Source organism: Mytilus trossulus, chromosome 7 (genome assembly GCF_036588685.1).
Source record: "Mytilus trossulus isolate FHL-02 chromosome 7, PNRI_Mtr1.1.1.hap1, whole genome shotgun sequence".
In the NCBI taxonomy this organism is placed as follows: domain Eukaryota; kingdom Metazoa; phylum Mollusca; class Bivalvia; order Mytilida; family Mytilidae; genus Mytilus; species Mytilus trossulus.
In genome coordinates this window covers 2,375,799-2,385,832 of record NC_086379.1, presented here as the reverse complement: position 1 = coordinate 2,385,832, position 10,034 = coordinate 2,375,799, and positions in this window count along the sequence as shown.

Genomic DNA, 10,034 nt, shown 5'->3' with positions numbered 1-10,034 from the left:
TGTGTTGCTGTATATATCATATGTGGATTTTTTTTCTTATTATTTTGTTCATAAATAAGACTGAGTTTTCTTGTTTGATGTGTTAAACCTTTTTCTTAAATAGACCTTGTATAGTTGACAGTGCAATATGAATTTTACGCATTGCTTAGAGCCTTTTGGTCACCTTAAAATGTTGATGTCTGTATCATTTGGTTTCTTGTGGAGAGTTAGACATTATATTGCATATACTGTACAGAAAAAAATGAATGTCATACACTCGCACATCAATATGTAAAAAAAATATGAAATATTTGCCACTGGACGTTAAGCAACCATCAATTAAATCAACCTGATAAACAACAAAAAAATGAAATATTTGCCACTGGACGTTAATCAAGCATCAATTAAATCAGCCTGATCAACAACAAAGGAAGACACATTTTCGTGCAATTTGTATAAAGTAAAAAAAAAAAAGGGTTTTAACTAACAATCAAGTCAAAATGTTGTTTAACTATTCACACATGTCCATGTCTGTTTCAAAATTAAAAGGAGATTTTAACTAGTCTAAAAGTTAAAAAAAAAAGAAGGGAAACATGTACATTACGCTTACAATATGATTAATCCCTTTACATTCGAGGTCAAAAGTGAGACTATTATTGCAATTTTCTATTAAATTATCATTAAATGTAAGTCCTAACTAAATACACAATCCGTGAAAGGGAGAAACCATAAATTTACCGACAATCATAAAAACAACTGAATGCAAGCTCATAATGTTTCGGAAAACACAATTAGAAAACTATTTACAGACAATCATAAAAAAATCAACCCAATACAAGCCAAATTAATAATGAACCCAGAAAGTAATCATTTTTTAATGATCTATACAAATTATAAAATAAGACAAAGTCGATCATGATAAACGATATTTATCAAACAAATTAAGTTTTTTTTTCTACACATTATTTAATTTTATAATTTGTAAATAATATTTTCGGAAGGAGTGTGTACACCTGTGGTGTAACTACTTCGTGTGTACCAGGTGTCAAATAAACCTCATTTTAACAGGTTGTGATTTACCTCACCATCGGATAATTCAAGCCGAATATACATGTCACACTGTGACATTATGTCTCCGAGACAGGTGTATATTTAATAGAAACCCATTATGAAACATGCAATTAAAATTAACATTGATACAAGACATACAATTTATTACGTATTATTTATTTAATATCGTATTTTTAATACAATATCAAATAATGTCTCTTTTTCAATAATACAAATAATCAAAATTAAAATGACATTGAAATACATAATTACGTATGAACTAAAATTATTCATTTAATTATGTTAAATTTAACACTGAAACAGTTAATTCATGCTTCAACTTTACCATTTCTTCGAGTACCTTTAATACTTTGATAAAGACTCTATTAACCACAGAAATCTCGCGAGATTTAAATCTGGCCGAGTGAAATCACGGGATTTCGCCGAGTTGCCAATCTCTTGTATTATATGTCTCTGCATGCAGCATATTTCACTATCTGAATTGATATTGTCAGTATCTGACAGGTCGCAAGGAAAAATTAACGGAAAAGGTTTATACCTATATACCGACTGTACCTCTTGAGGTGGTTTGAAAAAGATTCTTATTTGAATCGATTATTTTTTGGTGTAAACGTTTAGATTGATTGCGACGGTGAATGTTATAGTTAGATATGGAAATAAAGGTCAGATTGGTGCTTTTTATGTTATAGTGTAAACGCACTGGATTAACTAAGACGATCTTGCTTGTGAAATGTAAACGCGAACTGGTCATTTTAAGATCAATTCAAATAAAGATCGCTCCAATTTCGTTGCCAGTGTAAATGGGGTGTAAGAGAAATTGGTTATCAGAGATTTAAAAAAAAAAAGACTTCTGTTGTTCACGATTTAAAAAAGATAAATGCATAACATAATGGTTTGGTTTCGGAAAATATGATAAGCCGCGTGTTTGATTTAAAGTGTTTCAACAAAATACTTTAATAATTTCTCGTTACATTGAAGGTTGGTGACCTTCTGCTGTTGTTTTTTCTATGGTCGGGTTGTTGTCTCTTTGATACATTCCCCATTTCCATTCTCAATTTTATTTAAAAGAATACACGACATAGGTCGTCAGTCAGCTTTTATCAATGTAGGATTTTAAACAATCATACACATGCAAATTACCTCAAGTATATGAAGGTTATTATATATAATTAAACATAATTTAACATCAAATATCTATCATCATTACCATATTCTCCGGATTAAATATCTTATTAAGACAAAAACTGACGAGGTAAGGACTGTCACAGGAATATGTTGAGGGTATAAACTAGATTTTTTTTTTAAATTTTAATTTAATCATAAATAAACAGATAACTCTTCTAATATTATGATAAAATTGAGAATGGAAATTAGGGAATATTTCGAAGAGACAACAAGCAGAGAACAGCCGAAGGCCACCAATGGGTCTTCAACCGTCAGCGAGAAAATTCCCGGTGCACCCGGAGGTGGTCCTCGACTGGCCCTTAATACAATTGTGTACTAGTTCAGTGAAAATGGACGTCACACTAAACTCCAAAATATATAAATGTAGTAAAATTAAAAATATGCAAGACTATCGAAGGCAAGAGGCCATGCGGTTCCAGTTCCGATCAGCATACTACTCTACACTAATGTAGACTAGTTTGTGATATCGAAAATTCTTGGTGTAATAACTTTTCAGTAATACAGAGATTTCTTTCGTTGAAATTAAATACGCTACACGAGCGAATCGAACAAAGATGGTGACAAAGGTACAATGGTAACAATGGACAATTAACAATGGGAAATGAAAAATCATCTCTTTTATCATAAATTTTGGTATGACTGAGCTTCCCGTTAAAGATATCATGATCCAGGAAAGGGTGTAGTGTTCATTGTTAAAAGTGAGAATGGAAATGGGGAATGTATCAAAGAGAACACAACCCGACCATAGAACAGACAACAGCATTATCTTTATTTAAAGCATATGGTCTTTTATTTGAAGCATATGGTCTTTCAACTTCCTCATTAAAACTCATTAAAAATTACTTATCTAACAGGAAACAATGTGTTCGAGTTGGCTCTAGTCTGAGCAATTGGCAAAACATATACAAAGGAGTACCACAAGGTTCTATTCTAGGTCCTATACTGTTTAACATCTTCATTAATGACATATTTCACTTCACCACAAACAGTTCACTCTACAATTATGCTGATGACAACACATTATCTTATGCAAATAGAGATATAGACACCGTTATCTCCACACTTGAAAAAGACAGTTTGGCTCTGATAGAATGGTTTTCTTCCAATCAAATGAAGGCAAACCCTGAAAAATTTCAAGCTTTGGCAATTGGCAAAAAAACAATGGGCAAAAACATTACATTTGATCTAGCAGGTAACAAAATAAAATGTGAAAAAGAGGTCAAACTATTAGGCATCACCATTGACTTTGAACTAAATTTCAACACGCATATATCAAACATCTGCAAAAAAGCATCCAGACAACTAAATGTATTAAAAAGACTTAGCAAATACTTAAACAAACTTGGAAAATTAACAATATATCACTCCTTTATCATGTCAAACTTTAATTTCTGTTCATTGTCCTGGCATTTCTGCAGCGAGGCCAACACTAAAAAAATTGAAAAAGTACAAGAAAGAGCACTTCGCTTCATTTACCAGGATCACAATAGCACATACGAAGACTTACTTTTAAAATCAAAAATGCCATCACTTAAAGTAAGACGCCTAAGAACCATGGCAATAGAGGTCTTTAGAACACTCAATCATGAAAATCCAGTATACCTCCATGACCTTATAAATATTAAAAAAACAAAATATTCTTTCAGATACCAAAATTTAGCTGAAATACCAGACGTAAGAACTACAAGGTATGGCTTGAAATCTTTCAGATATTCTGCTGCCAAACTATGGAATGAGTTGCCAAACCACTTTAGAACTGAAACATCTTTTACCCAATTCAAGAGTCTAATAAACTCATGGAATGGCAACTCATGCCATTGCAATGCATGTGCATAGTTTTATTTATTTTATGTTATAGCTTGAAATATAATAGTGCTGCTTCTTGTGAATGTTTGTTAAGCTTTTTATAATTTGTGAATGCTGTGCTTTAGTTTTTATGTTTGCTTTTAGTGCTTATGCATGTGTATAATATAGTATTTAATAGTGCAGCCTAAATGTGCATGAAATGTATGCTCTATGTCTTTTATGTTTTAATATTTGTATTGTGTATGACTGTTATGTAAATGTATGCGTTTGTCGGTTATAAAAGCTCAGAGAGCTTATGTTTATTTGTTATATGACATGCCGACTATAAATAAAGCTTTGAATTGAATTGAATTGAATTAAAGTCAGTTCGGCAGGATAAATTTCTTAAAGGTCTTTGCTTATTTTCTTAATAAATTGTAACAATACAGAAGCAGGTCCCCAATAAGCGGTGCACACTTAGTGCCGGCCATAGGAATTCCGTATAACTTGAAGATATACGGAAAATTACGTGTGCGACAGAATTTGTTTGTCACCTTCAAAATAACATTTGTTCTCAAAATAATTAAACAATCATCTAAGAAAATTAGATCGAAAATATACCATTTACAATGCTCTTAAACGGGTTGATGCAATATACGAAGAAACTATATGTAGAAAGGGCAGAAACAATAGTTATATCACATTCCATATAATACGAACAACAATACTATTTGCTAATTTGCACCAGCCACGAGGAAGGACTTAACTCAAAGTGTTTTTCTTTTCTATAATTGATGTCATGCTGGTTCTAGTGCATGGTCAGCTGTAATCACTAAATATATAGATTTTGATATACATGTGACTATACATGTACTATTAACTCAATTTATATTTCATGTTTTTGTCAAACGTATTTCTATTTTTATTTTTGTTTATTGTCTATTGCAATTGTGTGATAAAAATCAATGTACTGATTATGCCTGTAATGGGTCCACTATTGGAAATAAAATATATCTTATCTTATCTTATATTAAGAGACGTTTATTGATTAATACGTGTATCGCCTGTTGCAATCAAAATGTTGAGTTTAACTATAGTCCGACAAAAACCTATTGATAACAGAAATTTTTATGCCCTACCTACGATAGTAGAGGGGCATTATGTTTTCTGGTCTTACGTCCGTTCTTCCGTTCGTTTGTCGTACCGTCCGTTCGTCCGTCTGTTACACTTCAGGTTAAAGTTTTTGGTCAAGGTAGTTTTTGATGAAGTTGACTGAAGTCCAATCAACTTTAAACTTAGTATACATGTTCCCTTTGATAAGATCATTCTAATTTTAATGCCAAATTAGAGAATTTATTCCAATTTCACGGTCCAGTAAACATAGAAAATGATAGTGCGAGTGGGGCATCCGTGTACTGTGGACACATTCTTCGGAAGAAATAAATATTTTAGTTAAAATTAATAAGAATGATAGCTGAAAGAAGCTTTATTTCTTTTAAAGCAGCGGTATTTGTTAAAGGGGCTGATCGATAAGACGCGCGTGTTCAACATCATGCAAGCATGGTGAAATGATTAAGTGGTTAAATGCTTGATAAGTGAAATGGCAGCTTTATTGTCCGTTTACGCCTACGCAGGTCAATTCAGTTAAATGATGCACTGTCTATAGTATTTCTCGCACTTATATCATCAGAAAAACGCCAAAGATAATATTAGTAACATTTCAGTATTGATAAAAGTTTATATGCAACAGTTTCATCAAAGGAGCGAAGTGATGTAATTTAGAATGGTGACTTGTCAAGTATTTTGAAAAACTTTACTTTCAATGGTATACAGTCTTGAATTTAAGCCGTTGAGAGTGAAAACAAAATCTACATGTTACAGCTTACAATTCATATATTTTCTCAGTTTTGAAATGGCAAAGTAGAGCTATAAATCTGTTATGGCATGTAGATAGTAACATGCATAATTGGATTTCAAATATTTTGGCCATGAGCATCACTGAAGAGACATGTATTGTCGAAATGCGCATCTGGTGCAAGAAAATTAGTACCGTTCATTTTATTAAAACAGTAAACGTAATAATAATAGAGATTTTAAGTTTTTTCTGATAACCATCCAAAGAAAGAAAATAATATACATGTGGTAAGGGCTTTGTACATTGTTGAAGGCCGTATGGTGACCTATAGTTGTTAATGTCTGTCATTGGCTATCATATACCACATCTTCTTTTTTTTATATGTGATGATGGGACAACTTCAATAGATTATTTATACACATTATACATTTAAAAGAATAAAAGACATAGAAAAGGAACTTCAATTTTACACATTAGTTTTACAGTAACTTGATAATCTAAGCATTATCATTTTCTATTAATCTGTATGTATCAACCTCAATCAAATGTCAATGATTGTATAATCATGTAATATTAAAATGGGCCCGAAATTCTAGAATGTCTGGTCTTAGATTTAACACACGATAATCCCACCTGTTACTTATAAATCAACATCCTCTTAATAAGAATTCAGTTATATTAATGAACAATAGATAACGCTACAGGGTTCGAATGATTTTTTTTGTTAGATCAAGTCGAATGTACTTCGAAAAAAAAAACGTAGAAATAGAATTATTACTAGATGTAGGACTGTATATATAGTATATTTCATGACAAAAATCTTAACCAAGCATTTTAGCATTCTGTCTTAACAATCAATCAATCGCCACAATCCAGGGGGTGGGGTGGGTCCGGGAGTTGGAACCCCACCCTTTAAATTAATCGGCTGTGCATTGATATTAATCTATTTATGAAATAATAATTCACTTTTGAATCAATGATTGATCGATTTTTGGTTGCTTAACGTCCAGTCGCAAATATTTCATGCATGTTCAGGACGTGGTTAAGCAACCAAAAATCGATCAATCATTGATTCAAAAGTGAATTATTATTTCATAAATAGATTAATATCAATGCACAGCCGATTAATCCAAACTGTATAAATCCTAAGTAGATAATTTGTACGTGTAATACAAATACAACTGTTTTAATTAACAAAATTTGTTGTTGAGTCCTTAATGCATATATTATAATAAATACACTCTAACACACAGCCCGTTACAACTAAAATTTTGTTATCAGTAATGAACTACTGGATTTGTAATTATTTCTTGCCAAGCTAATAAAATCTGTCATTTAAAATGCACCTTCTGACATTTGAAAGTGAAAGAATGCAAACATGTGTACACACACACTTCATGACTTTCATGTATACATTGTATCATATAAACAGAGAAGTTTCATTATGATTCAAATCATTTTACTTGTGTAAAATCCAAATATTGGATAACATGACAATCATTACAAACATACAATATTGAAATTTAAACAACATTCATATTTTATAAGACTATATATTAAGATGTTTTGGAGGAAGTGATACTTTTGCAAATTTGAAAATACAAGAACATAAATTCATAATGCAATTGTTATACAATATGTCATAACAAATACTATAAGAAAAATATAAAATAGTCATAACTTTTTTCAGCTCTCAAAGAGTTCTTGCAAATGTTCTTTAACGTAAGGAGCCTGAGAAACTTTTCGGAGATAACGTTCCCATTCCGACCGGACGTAGACTAGGTTCCAGCTATGTATCACCGTGTTCTATACATATTGATATATAAAATATGAATATATAAATATTTATGTTATCGCTTGCTATCACCTCGAGTAATTATACTCCGCTTTAAAAAAAAAATGGGGGTATACTTTTTTACCTCGGTCTGTCCGTCCGTCCAATGAATATATTTCGTCGCATCTTTCTCAGGAACTACATTACAAAGATTTCTGAAATTCGGTTTTAAAGTTTATATGAATCGGATATGTTTTCAGATTCATCACACAACAACTTCCTGTTTACCTTAATATACTTTTAGTGGACGGAGGTGTCCTTAAAGTGAGAAGTCTACAACTCACAGATTCACTTGTTTAATTCAATATAATGATTAACGAGCCTTTGTCGTCGAACATCAACATCAGACATTTTAAGACTATTTGTACCCTTGAGAGTTCAATCAAATTTGACAAAAAGAAGATTAATCAGTGAATAGTGTGAGTATTAGCTATAGACTTTCAGTTACGTAGATATTAATAGAGCTACGTAGATGCTACGATATTGAACTCAACCCAGCTAGTCCATAGCTACACATTCAATAGTCAAATCTTCGTAGCATTACTTAGTTTCTATGATATTGAACCCAACCCGGCATTTTTCACAATTCGCCCAGGTTGCGTTCAATATCGTAGCTGCTACGAAGCGCCAAATTTACCTAGAAATTGGCTATTGCACGTATAGCTAGCCTAGCCGCTAAGTAGATTTCTATACCCCTTACAAAGTTATGGTCATTTGTACTTTGAAGTCTATCCAATATAAACTGCTGGGTTGAGTTCAATATCGTAGCGGCTACATAGTGCTACGTAGATTTTGACTATTGAGCTTGTAGCTACCTATAGCTAGTTGTTACATAGATGTTGATAGCAACTATGTAGCCGCTACGTAGCTGATACGATATTAAACTGAACCCTGGCCCAATTAACCAATCATTCTATTTAGCGAATACAAAATGGAGTCGGGAAGGTTATTACTAATGACGCCATTTTGCTAGCTACATAGCATTGTTGAGTTCAATATCGTAGCTGCTACTAGCGGCTACGTAACTGGGCTGCGTTCAATATCGTAGCTGCTACTAACGGCTATGTAACTAGGCTGCGTTCAATATCGTAGCTGCTACGTAGGTTTTGACTATTGAACGAGTTGCTATAGACTGATCATAGACTAGTTGCTACAATTGATAGCAGCTACGTAGCCGCTACGTAGCTGCTACTATATTGTATTCAACCCTGCTATCAATATTTATGTAGTAGGGAACTCAACAATGCTATGTAGCTAGCAAAATGGCGTCATTAGTAATAACCTTCCGACTCCATTTTGTATTCGCTAAATAGAATGATTGGTTAATTGGGCCAGGGTTCAGTTTAATATCGTATCAGCTACGTAGCGGCTACATAGTTGCTATCAACATCTATGTAACAACTAGCTATAGGTAGCTACAAGCTCAATAGTCAAAATCTACGTAGCACTATGTAGCCGCTACGATATTGAACTCAACCCAGCAGTTTATATTGGATAGACTTCAAAGTACAAATGACCATAACTTTGTAAGGGGTATAGAAATCTACTTAGCGGCTAGGCTAGCTATACGTGCAATAGCCAATTTCTAGGTAAATTTAGCGCTTCGTAGCAGCTACGATATTGAACGCAACCTAGGCGAATTGTGAAAAATGCCGGGTTGGGTTCAATATCATAGAAACTAAGTAATGCTACGTAGATTTTGACTATTGAACGTGTAGCTATATACTAGTTGTAACAAATATTTTGATAGCAGCTACGTAGCCGCTACGTAGCTGCTACGAATATGGAACATAACCCAGCTAGTATATAGCTACACGTTCAATAGACAAAATCTACCTAGCACTACATAGCTGCTACGATATCTAACCCAACCCTGATCGTTCAACATAGATAGATATCCAAGACATAGTTAGTGGCTATGCTAGCTGCTATGATATTGATCACAAACCAGGGCTATTTCACAAGTGATGGGAAATATTTCTCTTACATCGATCAAGAAATGTGAAAGCCTGGGTTGAGATCAATATCATAGAAGCTACGTAGCAGCTAGTCTATAGCTACACGTTCAATAGTCAAAATCTACGTAGCACTGCGTAGCACTATGTAGCAGCTTCTATATTGAACGCGGCTCAGGTGAAACCATATTTCTATACCCCTTACACAGTTGGGGTTAATTGTACTTAGAAGTCTATCTAATATAAACTACTGGGTTGAGTTCAATATCATATAGCAGCTACGTAGTGCTACGTAGATTTTGATTATTAAATAGACTAGTTGCCACATAGATATTGATAGCAGCTACGTGGCCGCTACGTACCAGCTACG